This window comes from Myotis daubentonii, chromosome 14 (assembly GCF_963259705.1).
Source record: "Myotis daubentonii chromosome 14, mMyoDau2.1, whole genome shotgun sequence".
Taxonomy (NCBI): domain Eukaryota; kingdom Metazoa; phylum Chordata; class Mammalia; order Chiroptera; family Vespertilionidae; genus Myotis; species Myotis daubentonii.
In genome coordinates, this window is record NC_081853.1 from 5,066,259 (window position 1) to 5,084,910 (window position 18,652).

Below are 18,652 nucleotides of genomic sequence, written 5' to 3' on the forward strand. Positions count from 1 at the left end.
CTTTTCTTTTCTTTTCTTTTCTTTTCTTTTTTTTCTTTTCTTTTCTTCTTTTCTTTTCCTCCTCTCCTCTCCCCTCCCCTCCTCTCCTCTCCTCTCCTCTCCTCTCCTCTCCTCTCCTCTCCTCTTCTTTTCTTGTCTCCCCTTTTAAGTATGTGTTCTGCTTTGAAATCATCTTGTTCCCGTATACGCTGATTTGTTTACGGTCCAACTATCTCATAATGACACATGAAAGTCTCATGGGAGCAGGAGCACATCTGCCTTGTGTGTCACCACACCCCAGGGCCTGGCACACAGCAGACTTTTGATAAATACTTGATGAAGAAATAATTGAATAATTGGGGCTCATTAGTTTTTTTTCTTGTACAAATTTGGTTTGGTTTTTTTTTGTGGTGAATAAAGGTTAGTACATTTCAATTCATCAGACCATTTTGGCTTCTTGCTATTGCACAAAAGCCATCAGGTCATTGGAAATGTGTAGATGAGTCACTTAACTGTACCATCTTACCTTAGAAACATGCTTGTGTTAGTCTGCATGGGTTCTGTGACTAGTAACACAAGCTGGGTGCCTTAAACTACAGAAATGTATTGTCTCATAGTTTTGGAAGCTGGAAGTCCAAGATCAAGGTGGGGAGGCAGGGTTGGTTCCTCCTGAGGCTGAGAGAGAACCGACTCCATGCCTCTCTCCTCTGCTTGTGGTTTGCCTGCAACCTTTGGCATCCCTTGCCCGTAGAAGCAGCTCCCTGATCTCTGTCTTCACCTTCATGTGGCATTCTCCCTTTGTCTGCGTCTGGCTTCAAATTTCCCCTTTTTATAAGGACACCAGTCACATTGGATTAGGGCCCACCCTAAAGACCTCATTTTAACTTGCTTACCTCTACAAAGACTCCCTCTCAAAATACAGTCATGCTCTGCGGCACTGGGGGTTGAGATATCCTATTTAATAACAGACAAACAGGGTAATTGACCATACCTTCGCTATGCCTCCTGTTGGCTAATCAGCATGATATGCAAATTAACTGCCAACAAAGATGGCAGTTAATTTGCATATGTAGGCTCCAAGCGGTGGAGAGAAGACTGAAGGTGAGCCAGAGCCGCAAAGATGGAAGGTGGCTCCAGCAGGGGCTGTGAAGATAGAGGATGGAAGGCGGCTCCAGCAGGAGCCAAGGCCTGGGTCCCGGGTGCCAGAGGAAAACCAGTGCCGGCAGCCAGGAGAAGGGAAGGCCTATTGCACTAATCTCTTCGTGCAACAGGCCTCTAGTCTTATCTAATAAAAGAGAAACATGCAAATTCACTGTACCTCTGCTACACCCACAAGCCATGCCCACAAGCCACGCCCACAAGCCAATCAGGAGTGAGTATGCAAATAAACCTAACCATGATGGCGGTGGCCACAGAGCTGGAGCAAACAGGAGGCTTGGGTTGCCCCTGGCAATGGAGGAAGCCAAGCTTCCCGCCTGCCCTGGCTGGCTGTGGGCTCTGCTCAAGGCTACAAAGTTTCAATTATAGAAGATAAATAAATCCCAGATACCTGTTTCCAGCTGGCGTGGCCTCCACTCAAGGAGGGTCTGGGGGTCGTGGCCAGCCAGAAAACAGCCCTCAGCTCCTCACCCAGGCTGGCCATGCCCCCCAGTGGGGACCCCCCACCCTGAAGGGGGTGTGGCCAGCCTGCAAACAGCCCTCAGCCCCTCACCCAGGCTGGCCACACACTTATGGGGTGAGGGTCCCCACTGGGGGGGCTTGACCAGCCTGCAAACAGCCCTCAGCCCCTCACCCAGGCTGGCCATGCCCCCCAGTGGGGACCCTCACCCCATGGGTGCATGGCCAGCCTGCAAACCACAGGCCCCTCGCCCAGGCTGCCCCATGCCCCAAGAGAACCCCCACCCTGATCTGGGACACCCTTCAGGGCAAACCAGCCAGCCCCACCCATGTACCAGGCCTCTATCTATACTAATAAAAGGGTAATATGCTAATTAGACAGGGAGACCTTCCAGGAGACCTTCTGGACGTTCTTCTGGACAAAGCCATGGTGGTGGGGCTTAGGTAGAGGTGGTTAGAGGCCAAGAGGGGAGGGCAGTTGTGGCTGATAAGGCCAGGATGGGATGGCAGTTGTGGGTGATCAGGCTGGTGGGGGGCTGTTGGGGATGAGAAGACCAGCAGGGGGTCCAGTTGGGGGCAGGCCATCAGTGGGAGTCAGTTGGAGGTGATCAGGACAGAGAGTGGGGCAGTTTGGAATGAGCAGGCCAGCAGGGGGACAGTTGGGGGCGAGCAGGCCAGTGGGGAAGGTCGGGGTGAGCAGGCCAACGGGGGGGGGGGGGCAGTTGGAAATGATCAGGCTGGCGGGGGGGGGGGGACAGTTGGGGGTGAGCAGGCTGGCAGGCAGAGTGGTTAGAGGCAATCAGGCAGGCAGGCAGGCAGGCAGGCAGCTGAGCAGTTAGGAGCCAGCAGTCCTGGATTGCGAGAGGGATGTCAGACTGCTGGTTTAGGCCCGATCCCTGTAAACCGGCAGTAGGCCATCCTTTGAGGGGTCCCAGATTGGAGAGGGTGCAGGCTGGGCTGAGAAACACCCCCTCCCCCATGCACGAATTTCGTGCACCAGGCCACTAGTCAACATAGATTTTGAGGGACACATTTAAACCCCTAACATCCAGGATGGGAGAATATAGCATTAGGTTGAGCCACACAAAATTGCTTATATATACAGTATTTTCCCCCCAATCAAGACAAGAAAATTATAGAGCAGGAAAACTTGGAGATAAAAAACTCAAGTAAGCACAGAGACCAAGCCAGAGCCGCACCTGACTCACAGTGTTGGATCACTAAATGTTTGGTGAATGAAAATGTGGAGTTCTGCATGACCTGCTCCCTTAGCTCCTCCCATCTTTGTTCACATGTTCCCTTCTCAGTGAGAAAAAGCCTGGGCACCACGTTTACAGTAAAACCACAGCCTCCTGCACTCACCTCCCTTCTGCACTTTATTTCTCCCCGGGACACACTGACCACACTCTGTGCTTCTCCCTGGGGCAGGAATTCTTCCTGTTTTGTTTACCTCGTGTACACCAGCCTCTGTTGCAGTGCCTGACACAGAGTAGGTCCACAGTTTCATGGAGTGAATGGTGTCCAAGGAGAGCTCTGTACCTCCTGCGGGCAGCGGCAGGCCTGCCTGGGATCTGCCCTTGTCCTTCATAGAGTCTCCACACTGAGGCCTCTCACAGACCATGCCCTGCCCCTGAGGTTTCATTCCCTCTCAGACTGGCGACAACTTTGTAACAGGCCTGTGTTTGGCTGCAGAGTCCCACTTTGATAATAAAAGAGGAAGGGATTGAAAATGTTAAATGATAAACAAAGTAAGATGGTGTGTGTGTTTGTGTGTGTGTGTGTGTGTGTGTGTGTGTGTGTGTGTGTGTGTGTGTGAATAGGGAGACAGAGGGGAGACCTGCCATAGATTGTTGAAGCAGGAAGCTCAGAGAAGGGCAAGTTGACCTTGGAGTGCAACTGGGGCAGGATGAGGCGGGATGTTATGTCAATCGGAGTGAAGATTGTAAGGCAAACCAAGGACAGTGCATAGCAGGTGGTACGGGGCAAGGCCTCTCGAACTTCATGCATGTCTAGTTACGTGGGGATCTTGTCACAGGAAAATTCTGATTCCAGGTGAGGTCTGTAGGTCTGCATTCCTCGGAAGTTCTCAGGGGATACCGCAGAAATGCTTCCTGGGTTCAAATCACACACAGCGACCGCTAATTGCGCGGTCCTCAGGTCCTCAGTCAGTCGTGGCCCCTCTCTGCCCTCGGCTTTGTTGTCTACAAGACGGAGGTCAGATGAGGTTTTCTCTTTGAAGTGAATACGATTTAATGCCACTGATTAGCAGTACTTCACTTGGGGAGAGGAGAAGAAGGGAGGAGGGTTTGGCATGAGGTGCAAGTCTAAAAGTCGTAGCTGTATTTCTGTAATTGCTGGAAGGCGAAATGTTCAGGTGCAGATGAGTGCGGGCTTTCTCCTCTGCATGCAAGCAAATGACATAAAAGCCAGAGTAGTGGCGCAGGTGCCACGCTCAAGGGCGGCTAAGGAAGCCTGTTTGTCAATGGCTTTGGGTCCTCAGAGGAGACACGATGCGTGGGGATTTCTTTCCATTGCGAGTCAATTCGTCTCCCTCCTGCGGGACTCCCGCGGCTCGCAGGCTTTCAGGAGGAACAGCGGCACCTGCCAAGCGGCGGCCGCGGAGAGGCGCTCGGGAGAGGCGCCGGAGCGGAGGATGGGTGCGCAGCCCCAGGGCGGGGGATTGGGGTGGGGACGCAGGGGGGGCGGGGGGGCCGGGGAGGAGGGCCGGCCCCGGAGACCCCCGGCCGGGCGGGGGCAGGGCCCGTGGATCCAGCCAATCAGCGCGGCCCGCGGCCGGCCCAGCCCCTCCTCGCCGCTCCCTTTCCCTGCTCGCCGCGCGCTGCCCTGGACGGGGCGCCCCGCCGCGCGGTTGCCTGCGGGCTCCGGGCGGATCGCTGCCGCCGCCTCGGGAGACGCGCGTTGGCTTTGACTCGGCAGTTTCGGACGTGTCTTCCCAGAGACGCGGGAACTTTCCGTCCAGCGAGCCCGGAGCGAGGGGCGGCCGCGGGGAGGCGGCGGCGGCGCGGAGGTCAGTGCCTCGGCCAAGAGCGCGGACTTGGCTGCCGGGTCTGGCCGAGGAAGGGGCCGGGCGGGGGGAGGAGCGTCGAGAGGAGGGGCTGGGGGCTCGGACCCCGCGCTCCACGCTGTCCCTTAGGCAGCAGCTGCCGTTAGGAGCGGTACCGCCTCGGCTCGGCTCCGGGCAGCCCCGCACCCCGGTGCGTGGAGCGCGGGGAGCTGTGCCGTAGTCGGCGCGCACCCCGAAACTTGGAAGCGGTGCCCCCAAACGAGGAGGTGTGGCTGGGGACGGGCGGTGCTGCTTCCAACCCCGGGGGTCCCGCGGCCATTGGGCGACCCCGGGGCGCTCCGCGGGGGCGGGGGCGGCCGCCGCGGGGTTGGTGGGAGAGGGAAGGCAAACTCGCCGTGAGCTCCTGCTCGGGAGAAGCCGCCTTGGGCTGCTCCCCGCGGGGCGCCACCCTTGGGTCCTCTAGGAACCGGCGGGGTTAGCAGGTCAGCCTCGCCGGGCCCGGCCGCCGGCTCGCGCTGGAGGGCTCCGCGGGCACCGCTTCCGCGGGGAGCGCACCGCTGCGGCAGGTGGAGAGCGGGAGCGCGTCTGGAAGTTCTCTTTCCGATTTGCCCGCCAATCCGGCGTGTCTGTGTTTCTTTCCCTCTTTTTCAAACCTATTTGCCTCATTTGCCCTGCCAACCCGTTTCTTACCCTAGCCATGCGCTCACCCCCGGGGAAGATGGGAAGTGGAAAGTCCGATATCCCGCCCCTAGCGAGGCAGCCCAAGCCAGGCCCTGCTGGGCTGTTCTCTTGAATCAGCATCATTTATCGTCTTGGGGCACACGGACCCCTCTGAGAACCCTCTCCGAGCTATGAATCAACTCCCCCAGCGCGATGTGTAGGCACGGGTTCATTGACTTGCTGAGACCTACTGTGTGCCTGCACATCCCCTACCAGGATGTGAGGGACCCCACTCCCACCCATGAAGCATCTGTTTCCTTGAACTTTACAATGGCTGTCCCTCCAAGACGAGCGAGGTGAATGTGGTGTGACACGCACCCGGGAGCGTGGGGATGGGCATGCTCAAAGCCTCGGTCCGGTTCTTCCTCTAAATCCTGGGCCCAAGGACTGTCCACAGCTTTCGGACCACTTGCTGACTGGTGACAGGCTGAGGGCACTTTGTCCATGTGTCTGAGCCCTGTTCAGGCAGGGACTGGAGTAGAAAAAAAATCGCTGAAATAATTTAGGAACAGCCATTTCACAATGCAATACATCAGTATTTCCACTGAGTCATTGGAGAACAGATGTATGCATGACTAGGAGAATCTTCCACAGCTCGTGTGGGTTTTACAGGGAGAAGCGTTTCTGCTAAGTTTGGGGTCATAAGTCAGTGCGCAAGCCCAGCATTCCCTTTGGATTGGCCATGCAGCCCCTAACGAGGCCGCAGGAGAGCAGCCTCAGAGTCCTCATGACTAACGATGACTGTCCTCCCAAACTGGCCGCGTGAGCTGGCATTGCGCATTTGTGCGAAAAGGGCTCCTCATTTGTGTGGACATTTCTTGGTATTTTCATAGTTGAAAGCTGTGTTTGATTTCCTTTCTCAGGTCTGTCTCATTGTTCTGCGCTGCCTGACTTCACTGTCTAGATCTAGACTATCCTCATTACCCTTTGACACTTGAAAATTTATTGAGTTTTTAAGTCACGATTCGGCTTGTCCAGTTTTGCTCATTAAAGAGAAGAAAGTTACCCAGTAACTGCTTTTTTTTTTCTTTTTAGTGGCTCTTTCTTTCTTTCTTTCTTTCTTTCTTTCTTTCTTTCTTTCTTTCTTTCTTTCTTTCTTTCTTTCTTTCTCTTTTCCCTCAACATACAAAAACTTACAAATAGTTCTTGATTATTGAATATTTTTCATGAGAAGTAACCTCTCCATATCTATAATAATAAAAGCGTAATATGCTAATTAGACTGGACGTCCTTCCGGACAACCTTCCAGATGAAGCCAGGGCTGCTAGGGAAGCCTGGGTCCCGGAGGGAAGCCCAGGTCCCAGGTGCCAGAGGGAAGCTGGTGCCGGCAGCTGGGGGAAGGAAGGTCTACTCTTGCACGAATTTCGTGCATCGGGCCTCTAGTTTCTAATACTAGAATGTTCTAGGTCACTTGAATTTCAGTACTCATTTATTTGGTCTTTTTAGATATGTGTATTGTTTGATGACCTAGTTATATTTTGACACACACACACACACATACACACATGATGCTTTGCTTTATCTCATTACTACCTTTCCACAGCTCATTCCTTGTTACACTTAACATACTTTGTTATGAAACGATGAGTGGAGGCCTGATATTAACACTACATACGCTGGGGATTTCCCAGGCCATGACATCATCACCAGCCAATCCTCTATCTGATTTGAAGTGCATCGACAAAAGTCACATATTGTATTGAGCAGGGTTTCTGCATTGCCTGTGATGAATGAAAACAGGAGGGAAAGGTCTTTTTGGCTCTTCTAAACCCTAAATTAGCTGAACAGTTGGGCGAGTTTTGGGGGTTTCTATGCTAAGAAGCTTAGCTTAATAATAAAATTCTCAGATTGCAGTTTTTTAAACACATTTCCCCTCTCATGGCTTCCTCCTCGTTGGGAGTTTTCACCCTGCATTCTGGCTCCATTTGTTTACGTACACGAGGAGCTATCATAGTGCATAGACTAGCCTTTGGGCTTTTTTGTCCTTAATGGATGGAACATGGAGGGGATGGACTAGTTTGTTTGTGTGCATTGTGGGTGCCGTCAGGTGTTGGATATAAAGCTGCTGGGATTAGCAAAATGACTTCAGCTCCTGAAGCCAGTCAGACCGACCAGGCAGTCACGCCGGTGCTTTGTCCTGCGCTGAGAAGATTCAGGAGTGAGAGTGGGGGTCAGGCAACAGGAAAAAGGTGTCCACAGGGGTTGGTGAAGTGATCATATTAACCACTTTATAGTTACTTGTTTTTAAACTGCTATGAGAAAGCTCAAGCGGGGCCTAGGCCCTAGTGGCCGGTGGGCTCGGCTGGCCCCTCGGAGCTGTGCTTTGTAGTGATACCCACGCAGCTGGTGATCCCAGCAACCGGCTCTCACAGTAAGTGACTTTGGCGCCATCTATTTGATATTTGTGTGGGGAAAAAAAAGGTACCTTCCTGTTTTACAGTTGCCATACAAATTAAATCTATTTTCCTTCCTAAAGTCAGTTAAAATGGCTCTTTTGTGTTTCTTTTAAAATTAAATAAAAAATAAAAAAAATTATTTATTGATCTTAGAGTGAGAGAGTGCGTGCGCATGGAGAGAGAGAGAGAGAGAGAGAGAGAGAGAGAGAGAGAGAGACATTGACTTGTTGTTTCACTTCTTTAGGCATTCATTGATTGCTTCTTGTATGTGCCATGACTGGGGATCGAACCTACAACCTTGGCATATCAGGACAATGCTCTAACAACTGAGCTACCCGGCCAGGGATTCTTTTGTGTGTGTGTTTTTAAACATGAATTTAATTGCATAATCTGGTTTAAAGAAAGACTCAAAGACTTGCAGAATTTTAAATCTGGGAAGGCCCTTAGAGTTTTAGGAGATGCAGGTTTTAAATGAGCTGGGATTCGAAACCTGGGGTCCTGGGTCCTAGCTGAGCGCCCTTTCCAGTAGAGACCTGTGGAGAAAGACTTGTGATGGGCAGGACCTCTTTCAGCCATCTCTGCAGAGGGCGACAGCCTCCTCGTCTTTCACTCTCAAGGCTCAGGGGAACCAGCTGAGGATTTGAGGATTGTACGCAGCCGCAGTTCGCTTGAGTCACCTCCTAGTCGCTGCCTCCTTTGCAGTTACAAAGGAGACGTTTAAAGGGGAGGCGGCTCTGGAGGAGGATTGGGTGGAATGACTCACTTTGGACCTTTTGAACGCATGGAAAGACACAGATGTTAAAATAATGTGGAGGCAGTTTTAGGCAGTGATTTAATTTACTTGTGAAAAGAGAACTCAGAATATTAACTTAGTGTGTGATAGTCTCCTTTTTAACATTTGTGCTTTTTAGTTGCTGTTAACCCAAACCAGTGATTGGGAATAAAAGCCTACTTACTGCCTGGTTGTAATAGGAACGGTGCCCTCCATTGTTTAGCACGGCGTGTGTGCCAGGTGTAGGGTGTTGATGTTAATGAAGCATCCTGGTCACTGGGTGCCGCTCCCCATGTGGATGAGATACTGATTTCCGGTCATGAATCTGAAAGCACATTGGATCCTTTTAAGTCACTTGTTTTTAAAATTCAAAAGATGCCAAATTCAAAATTATTTAAGCTCATGCTAATGACATTTATCATGAGCATAAATAATTTTAATTCAGAAGTATGCTAGTGTCAGATATTAGGGAGTTCTTCTTAATAAAGTGGCAAATAAAAAGACATTGTATTTAGGAAGGTAGTAAAGATGTGGCTAATTTGTCTCCTTTTATGAGAGTGTTTGTAATATTGTTAGTGCAGAAGAATAAAGTACCCCATTTAGAAGCTACGAAGATACCCTTGTATTTCTTATAAAGAGGAAACAGTAAAATAAAAAGATGGCATTGCCTACGAAACGAACTGTGTTGGCTGTTAGTGCTGTAAGTTCATTCCAGACTAGATGGCAGTTGCACATTCTGTGGCATCTGAACTGTCTTAACTAAAACTGGAACTGTCAGAAGCGTGAGTGTTATTAGTACTAGTTTTTCAGTGACCACTGTGATTGCTTGAATTCTCTTAGCTTCACATCTATGCCATATGTCCGAAAGTTTTCTCTGAAAACCCCTGGTTTTATTTCTTTATTCTCATTTTCATACCATTCTTTGCTTAGTCAATCAGGACAATGTTGGTGAGTCCTTGGTATACCATAGTAGGTACCTTTGGGTCTAAAACTCGAGACTTAGAGACAGCTTGTAAAATGACCCGGGGATCTCCAGCGGGGCTTCTCAGCGGGGCAGTGGGCCCCCTGAGGGTGCCCCGTGGTGTGGGGAGGCCCTGGGTGGCTCTGCAGTGGACAGAAGCCAGAGATGCTGCTAAACATCCTACAGGGCACGGCCCAGCCCCCGCAGCAAAGACTGTTCTGCCCACAGTGTCCCGAGTGCGGTGGCTGAGGCGCTGCCCCGGGCAGCGTGTTAGGCGCCCAGCCAAGCGGCTTTTCCAGGGTCGGCAGCCCTTGTTTCTGGCAGGGAACTGGCCTCCGATGCGTAAGCCAAGGCCCTGTAACGCTCTAGGCTTCCGTTGTGCAGCCACGGCCAGGGCCAAGGCCCCTCGGTGGCCAGGTGAGCCCCGTGGTCACGCAGGCGGCCTGCGCAGTGGGGACCATTTTCCGTGCATTTCTGTGAGACTCAGGTCTGCTCTGAGCCATCCTCTAAAGGGTGAGTAACTAGTAGAAAGGGCTATATGCCATTCTTTTCCACGGCTGTGTGTCATTCTAGTTAAAAATTTGTCTCAATATTAGTCATAAAACATCAAAAGTGAGAAGGGATGTGAGTCCTTTTAACGCAGTGGTTTTCAACCTTCTGGCCCTTTAAATACAGTTCCTCATGTTGTGACCCAACCATAAAATTATTTTTGTTGCTACTTCATAACTGTAATGTTGCTACTGTTATGAATCGTCATGTAAATATCCGATATGCAGGATGGTCTTAGGCGACCCCTGTGAAAGGGTCGTTCGACCACCAAAGGGGTCGCGACCCACAGGTTGAGAACTGCTGTTTTAACGCTTCCCTCTGTGCCAGGACAGCCAGTGTCCAGCGTCAGCGTTGGGTGGGTCCTCAGCCCTCCCTTTTGCACTGCCTGCAGTTTAAACTTCCAAGTAGCTTGAAAGCCACAGATAGTTTATGCAGTGGGCGCTGCGTTAGGGCCACCCCAAGGAAATGAGACTGGGGTGCATTCCCGCATGTCTTAGTGGGCAACACACCACTGTGGTCTCTATGGTTGAAGTCATCTGTCATGTGAACATCTGTCACCTCTTCTCTGCTTCCGAACTGATTATGCAGCCGGCTTCGCGTGCGAGACACACAGCTTTCTTCCTCTATAGTTTTGGATTAATTCCTTCTCAGCACATGCGCACACACAGACAGACACAAACCAGAAGAGCCATAAAATTGGTCAGCATGGCCCAGTTCTCCCTGCATCAAACTGAAATTTTGTTGGCATTCTGTCCTGCCCTCTGTGCTCCATCTGCTAGGATCATGGCTCTCCATCAAAGCTGTGCGTGGCTGTGAGTTTGTCTCTTGGTACCAATGTTGTTCTCCATGTGCTGAACTTCCACCCACCTCAGAGATCTAGGTGCTGATTGGAAGCTGAGGTTTGGGAAACTAGCTGGTTAATACCCCCAGTGAAGCCATGTAGTACCAACAGGGGAGGGTAGGGGGGAAGCATGGGTGGGCATGGAGACACTGAAATGGAATTGGAACTTAGATAGCAAATGTCTATCTCACTAGAGTTTTCTGCAGGTATTTGCTGTTTTTACATTAGGGAATATTTGTTAGTATTTGCTTTATTGACCTTGCCAAATATTATAGTAGCACCAATAGCTATCATCTGTTGACTAATGTTATTGTTGGGTCCTGCACCAATAAACATCTTTAGGAAACTGTGGTGAAATATAAGCGGCATAAAAATGTGTCTACTTAACCAGAGCCAAGTACACAGCTCAGCGGCTGGAAGCACCTGCACGCTGAGTGTGACCGTCACCGCCTTCCAGCCCAGGACTCATTCATCTTGCAAAACCAAAATTCTGTTCCCATTAAACAATTCCCCATTCCCTCTCACGCCAGCCCTGTAGCCACCATTCTGCTCTCTGTCTCTGCCGGTTGAACTGCTCTAGGCCCCTCATGTAAGCGAAATCACACAATAGTTGTCCTTTTGCTTCTGGCGTATTTCCCTGAGCTTCAGGATTCATCCATGCTGTAGTGTCTGTCAGAATTTCCTTCCTTTTTAAGGCTGGATCACATTCCAGTGTGTCTGTTTATCACACTTTGTTTATCCATTCACCCATCCATGGCTACAGGGGCTGCTGCTACTTTTTGGCGATTGTGAATAATGCGGCTATGCACACAGGTGAACACATATCTGTTTGAGTCTCTGTTTTCAGTTCTCTTGGGAATATTCTCACAAGTGGAATTTCTGTGAGAATTACATATGGTAATTCTATTATTACTTTTTTGAGGAACCACCATACTGCTTCCTATGGTGGCTGTATTATTGTACGTATTTTTATGTACTGTCTAATTTACCCTCCCACCCCCGGCCCTACAGGGTGGACACAGCCACCTCTCCTGTGTGTGCGGAGGGTCAGGCACCAGGATGGAGACACACAGGTAGCTGTGGCAGAGCCATGATTTGAACCCGGGCAGCGTGGTCCGGAGCCAAAGTTTGTACTAGATCATTCATTCTTTCAGTTCAAGAAATACTGACCTAGAACTGCTCGTGCATTTGGCTCAGGTATGGGGGTGGGGAATAAGAGATAAATAACAAACATGTTTATCCCAAGGAGAAGCTCTACAAGTCCTCGTCTTGCCACACTGAGGAATTTGATCAAGACTTAGAGTTCCTATGAGTCAAACGCTCATTGTGAAATTGGTATTTTATCAAAATAAATGTACATTGTGGTTGTTTTGGCTGCTGATGCCAGTTCTGTCTCTAATCTTCTGGTGTTAATAGCCATGCAACCCATGGTTTTTAAAGTGCCATGCCAATTTCTGCTTCTCTTTGGAGTTGGGGGGTTGAGACATTTCAAAGAAATAATGAAGCTCAAGATCAGCCTTAGGTGAGATCTGAGTGAGGATTGCGTTTTTACTTCACAGAGACCGGGGGCATCTTTCCCACCAAACACATAGAGCAGTGGAGTTACTGCAGAGGGTGACACGTTTAGTCACTTTATAGCATGAACAGCGGATCGATTTGGTGGTGCCTGAGCCCCTCGCGAGTGCCCTGTGTTTACTCACTGCTGTGATCACACAGTGGAGGAGGCTCTGCTGGATGCGAAGCGCAAAAGCGTGATGTGAAGACATGTAAATACACTCGAAATTAACGTCCGCACAAATAGGTATCGGATGGGTGTTCTAATTTGATTCCGAAGGCCCGGCAGTAAGCCTGCAATCTGCCTGTCAGATGTGTGCAGCTCATTGGCAAGGCTTCTGTGTTATTTAGAGGAAAATGGCCAATGTTCGGAACACATCAGGCCATGTTCCTCCTGGGTGAGTAGGGGGAGCAGAGAATATATATAGGTCGGCTCACCAATGGTACCGGCCTAGCATGTGGGTCACCCTTTTACGTTGGTGTTCTTTTTTTTGGTTTTTAATTTTTTTCTTTCCTTGCCCTCTTCCCCCCCCCCCCCATGGTGTTTGTGATAGCAGGAACAACTTGGCTTGTCTAGATCTATAAATGAACAAAGCACACGAATCATCCTACAAACGTATTAATCAGGAAGGAAAATATTCCTCAAGTCTGAAAGTTAAGGTCACCCTGAGAAAAAGGACGGGCGTGATTCCTAGAAAACTGCTCCTGCAAGACATTTTTATCCTGAACTTACTCTTCGCGTTTACAAAGGACTCAGGATCCCAAGTGCAAACTCAGATTCCGGTTTGATGTGCAAATATGTCTGACCCGTAATGTAACTAGACGTGAACTTACAAGCAGTTGACTCCATCTATGTTTGAATTTCACAGTCCTCATTTAATTAGAAGTAACAAGGGGAGAGGGGATACAGGATTTATACCGATTGCAATTTTTTTTCTTCCTCATATTCTGGATCTTTAAAATCTATTTCATATTGTCAGCCTTCTTTGGCATGCTTGTTCCCCAATTCCAGTGTCATTGCGATCCTTAATGTTGTCACTTGGACCAGCGCATAAGAATCACCTGGGGCCTCCCTCAGAGCTCCTGGCTCAGTAAGTCAGGGATGGAGCCTGAGGATTTACAACAAGTTCCCACACTATGCCCAGGCTGCCAAGCCTGGAACAGACCTTGCATAACTGTAGTTCATTGTTCAGAGAGAAACATTTTTAATATGGAGATTTTTAAAAACAACATTGTGGAGAGCAGCTACAGTGTTTGGACAGGTTCAAGCCTCGGACTAATGAGAGGGCACAGTCCTCTCATGGCCACGTGCAAGTCCCAGCTTGGAGGGCAGATATTGGGGGGGGGGGTGTTCTCTCTTCCCGCAACCAGCACAGAGAGAACGCAGGGGTTGATGAATCTTGATTAGAATGCGGTAAGGATTAGGGGAAAATGATAAAAACAAGACTGAGACAGAAATAGAGGGAAAGCTGGGCCTGGGTGTGGCATCTGCCCTCTGATGGATGGACAGACAGACGCGCAGCACCGGAAGTAAATTTAATATATATTAGAGGTAACAGGAAGTTACATCACATCTGGGTGGGCCTTGAGTTAATAGGATCCATCCACCTTAGCACCTGGGCAGGAAAGTCAGACTGAGTGGTGTCCTAGCCTCTTGACTAGGCCCACCCCCCGGGCGTGGCTCTGCCTGTGCCCTGAGTTCAGTTGACGATATCTAAAAAACACCCGAATGTGCTCACCAGCAGCCCTCCACAGGCAGAGCCCTCCCAGCACAATTATAGCCGACAGCTTTAGTTGTGAGCTTGAACCTATGGTCTGAACACGTGGCCCCACGTGCCTGAGTGATGTGGGTTTGATAGAGTTCAGGTGCATGTGGTTGAGTAGGATCGAAACCCACGAGAATGTTGTAAACATCTTGACCACACCCTTACTTTGCCTCGTGGAATCTGGCTATAAAATAAAGACACAGCTTGTAGTCCGTGGCGCTGTCTCTCCATCAGAGAGGGCAGCGTCCCCCTCAGACCCAGCTTTATTCTCTTGTCTGTCTTTTCTAAATTTTTCACCGCCCCTTCTCAGGGTCACTCTTGGCCGTGCTGGCGCGGCACACAATATTGTTTTGAGTAGCATGTGAGTTTCTCATTTTCTAATATACTGAATGCTTGTCTAAATACTATGATTTTGAAGATAAATTTAAATGACTCACCCAAAAATACAAATTAGATATTGGTTTCTTCAGTGTTATGTATGAGAAACTGATTTTGAAAATGTCCCTAAGTCTCTTTTAGAGCATAGGGCGCATTTTCTGTAGTTGAGGACATTTAAAATAAGAATCATACGGCTGACTAATTGGACATTGAGGCAGTTTTGCTGCACATAGTACATAACCAGCATTGCCTTCTTCAGTCGTCCGGCTAATGTCTGTATTGACTAGGAAAAAGCGTGGCTTCTGTTTCCATATACTTTTGAGTCTGATGTAAATTTTAATCTGATCAGCAGGTGACACAGGAATTTTGTTTTTGTTCCTGTAGAGTTAAGACTCAGCAGATGTTAAAAGCTGATGTGGATTTAAGATTTCATCCATTCTGGGAAGAACTGAAGATTTAGTCAGGACCAGAAGATGGAGTTGTAGATAGAATTACAGGACTTGAGGGGGTATGGTACATTTTTGCACAGATGCCTGGCTTGTTGCATTCTCCTGACGGATGAACGGATACATTATCTTCTGTGTTTGCTTAAATGAAAAGCTTTCAGTGGATATTAGTTTGTCTTGCACTATTAAAACATGTGAAGTTTGCCAACCAAAATCTCTTCGGAATAAAAGCAAATATAAAGAGTTTGATTAAAAAAAAATTTTACTCATTTTTAAAAACTGAGGTTTGCAAGATTTTTTAGAGATAGAATGACTAATAGAAATGTGTGGGTGTTGGCAGGAAGGTGGGAATTGCCAATTACCAAGAGCAATCGATGGTCCGTCATGGACCTCTGCAGTCTCCAGAGCTGAGTGTTAATTACACGGCTGGTTTGCGGGGCATGTTTTGCAGGACTAGGTTTGCACTAACATTGTCTTGGGACCTATCTGTCCCTGTTGTTCCTTCAGCAGGTTCTCACTTTGGTCATCTCAGCCCAACTGTCAGGATGCTGCAGATCTCCTCCCCGCGGCCTTCCATTGGCCCTTTGTCCCCCCAGCACTCAACTCCAGACACTTAGAAGATGAGGCTTCCATGTTGAGAGTCAGACTAGGGCAGGACAGGCGAGAGCTTACAGGGAGGACTGAACAGAGAAGCATCCAAACAGCAATACTGCTCTAATTTTATTTATTATGTATATATGTATGTATGTATGTATGTATGTATTTTTAATCCTCAACAAGGGATATTTTTTCCCATTGATTTTTAGGGAGAGTGGAAGGGAACCTGCAACTGAGGCATGTGCCCTTGTGCTCTTGACCAGAATTGAACCCATCACCCTTTGGTTCAAGGGATTGCTGGGATGGGCAATGCTCTAACAACTGAGCCACACTGGCCAGGGCTGCCCTAATTTTTTTTTTTTTTTAAAGAACAAATATTGACTTAAGAAAACTCCCATAGTATTTGACTTAGAGCAGAGCCTGGTGTGTATGGATGGTGTTCTCTGCCAGCTGGGAATGGCAGGTCAGTGTTGTTATAGCCGCTTGCATTGTATCATACACGCCACCAGTCACAGAACAGGATCACAGCAACTTTGTGGAAGCCCCACTGGTAATATGCAAGTTGTAAAAATAATAGTAAATTCAGAGTTATAAAAAGTAAAGATCCCCTTAATTATCCTTCCAACCCATATATATATTTATCGTTGACAATATTACAGATGTCCTCTATTCCTCCCACTTCCAACTCATTTCTAACCCGCCCTCCCCAGACATTATTAAGAGTTTGGCTAATATCATCCCAATACATAATTAATTTCTTTATCCTTTATTATGTACCTTTGATGAGTTTTTTTAAAAAATAATCTTTATTGTATTATAGATGTCCCCTTATTTTCCCCCCATTGCCCCCCTCCACCTGGTTCCCACCCCACCCCAGACCTTTACCACCCTATTGTCTGTGTCCATAGGTAATACATATAAGAGCTTGGGTTAATCTCTTTTAGTGTCCCCCCCATTCCCCTTCCCTCTGAGATTCATCAGTCTGTTCCATGTTTCCGTGCCTCTGGTTCTATTTTATTCATCAGTTTATTTTGTTCATTAGATTTCTTGTTCATTTATTTTGATTTTTAGATTCAATTGTTGATAGATATTGTATTCATTTCCATTTTATTATTCATGTTTTAAATCTCTTTTCTTCTTCCTCCTCCTCCTCCTCCTCCTTCTTTGCCTTCTCTTCCCCCTCCTCCTCCTCCTCCTCCTCTTCCTCCTCTTCTTAAAGAATATTAATGAATACTCTTAAAGAATAATCTTCTTAAAGAATACCCTTTTCTTGTCTGTGAAGCTCTTTATCTGACCTTCATATCTAAATGATAGCATTGCTGGGTAAAGTATTCTTGTAGGTCCTTGCTATTCATCACTTTGAATATTACTTGCCACTCCCTTCTGGCCTGCAAAGTTTCTTTTGAGAAATCAGCTGACAATTGTATGGGTGCTCCCTTGTAGGTAACTAACTATTTTTCCTCTGATGCTTTTAAGGTTCTCTTAACCTTTGGCATTTTAATTATGATGTGCCTTTGTGTGGGCCTCTTTGAGTTCCTCTTTTCACCAGGTAGAGGAAGTTTTCTGTCATGATTTCTTCAGATAGGTTTTCAATATCTTGCTCTCTGTCTTCCCCTTCTGGCACCCCCATCATGCAAATGTTGCTATGCTTGCAGTTGTCCCAGAGGCTCCTTATACTATCTTCATATTTTTTTATTCTTTTTTCTTTTTGGTCTTCTGATTGGGTATCTTTTGCTTCCTCATATTCCAAATCATTGATTTGATACTCAGAATCCTCTATTGTTGAATCCTTGTAAATTATTCTTTATTTAAGTTAATGTATGCTTAATTTCTGACCGGTCCCTTTTCATGTTTTTGAAATTCTCACTAAAATTCTTGAAAGCCTCACTTTAAGTTCCTTGAAGCTTTCATTAAGATCCTTGAGTAACCTTATAACCATTGTTTTGAACTTTGTATCCAGTAGTTTGCTTACTTCCATTTTCTGGAGATTTCTTCTGTCCTTTCATTTGTGGCATGTTTCTTTTTCTCCACATTTTGGCTGCTTCCATGTGTTTGTTTCTATGTATTAGGTAGAGCTGCTATGTCTCCTGGAATTGGTAGAGTGGCCTTGTGTAGTAGGTGTCCTGTAGGGCCCAGTGACTCAGCTCCCCCGCTCCCTCCCCAGTCACCTGAGCTGGGCATTCTAGTTGCACCCCGGTGTGGGCTGTGTGCACAGTCTTGTAGTTGAGCCTTGGTTGCTATTGGTGTACCTCGGATGAATTCACCCCCAGGCCAGTTGGTTGTGAGGACCAGCTGTGGCTACAGTGGAAGAGCTTCTGGGCAGGAGACACTTCTAAGGAACAGGAATTGCTCCAGTGAGGCATTGGTGCTCACTGAGTCTTCTCCTTGAGTGTGTTGCTTGTGGATGTATAGAGTTGTAATCTGGTATATTCTGAAGCTGTCCACTGAGTGCACTGACTCTGGGGCCTCCTGGGAGGTACAGAGTCAGCCATTGCCTGGGGCCACCAGGCAGGAGCTTCAGAGAGATATGCAGATGTCTGCTACTTGTATTGGGCTTGGAAGTGCCCAGGTGAGGCCCCAATGTGAAGCAAGGCAGGCTGCTGCTAGTGCCATGTCTTGAACCTTTTATTGATAAGTTTGGGGCATGCTGACACCAGTTGCTGCTTGTTTGAGAGATTTTAGGAATGTCTGAAGCCGGAGCCAGGACAGGCCATTCATATGGAAAAGCTGCTGCAAACATCTTGGGTGGGGCTGAAAATTGGATGGGGCTGTATTTTTGGGGAATCGCCAGGCGGAGTGAACAGTGTGGGCTGTACCCATGGAAACTCAGATATGGCTGCAAGTCAGCTCTTCAACGTGGGATGTCTCAGCATAGGAACAATGACCCCTGTGAGCACTCTCATCTGGGAGAATGCAGCAAGTTCCTGGGCCAATGCCAGACATTTCAGTTCCTCCCCATATGTCACTGCATTCCCCAAAGATGCCACCTGGTGCTGGAGCTCAGAGGAAGCAGGACCATGTAAGTTTGTGTACCAGCCCTTAAAAGGAACT

The 18,652-nt window shown here is 48.3% G+C and overlaps 1 protein-coding gene across 2 annotated transcripts in view; it reads left to right on the plus strand.

The window, feature by feature from the left end:
• Positions 1 to 4,429: 4,429 nt before the first annotated feature.
• Positions 4,430 to 18,652, plus strand: part of TAFA4 (TAFA chemokine like family member 4) — a 155,255-nt gene continuing 141,032 nt past the window's right edge. For both annotated transcript variants that reach the window (XM_059663019.1, XM_059663018.1), the window contains exon 1: positions 4,430 to 4,624. The gene's annotated coding sequence lies outside the window, so the exon portion shown is untranslated. The remainder of the gene's footprint in view (positions 4,625 to 18,652) is intronic.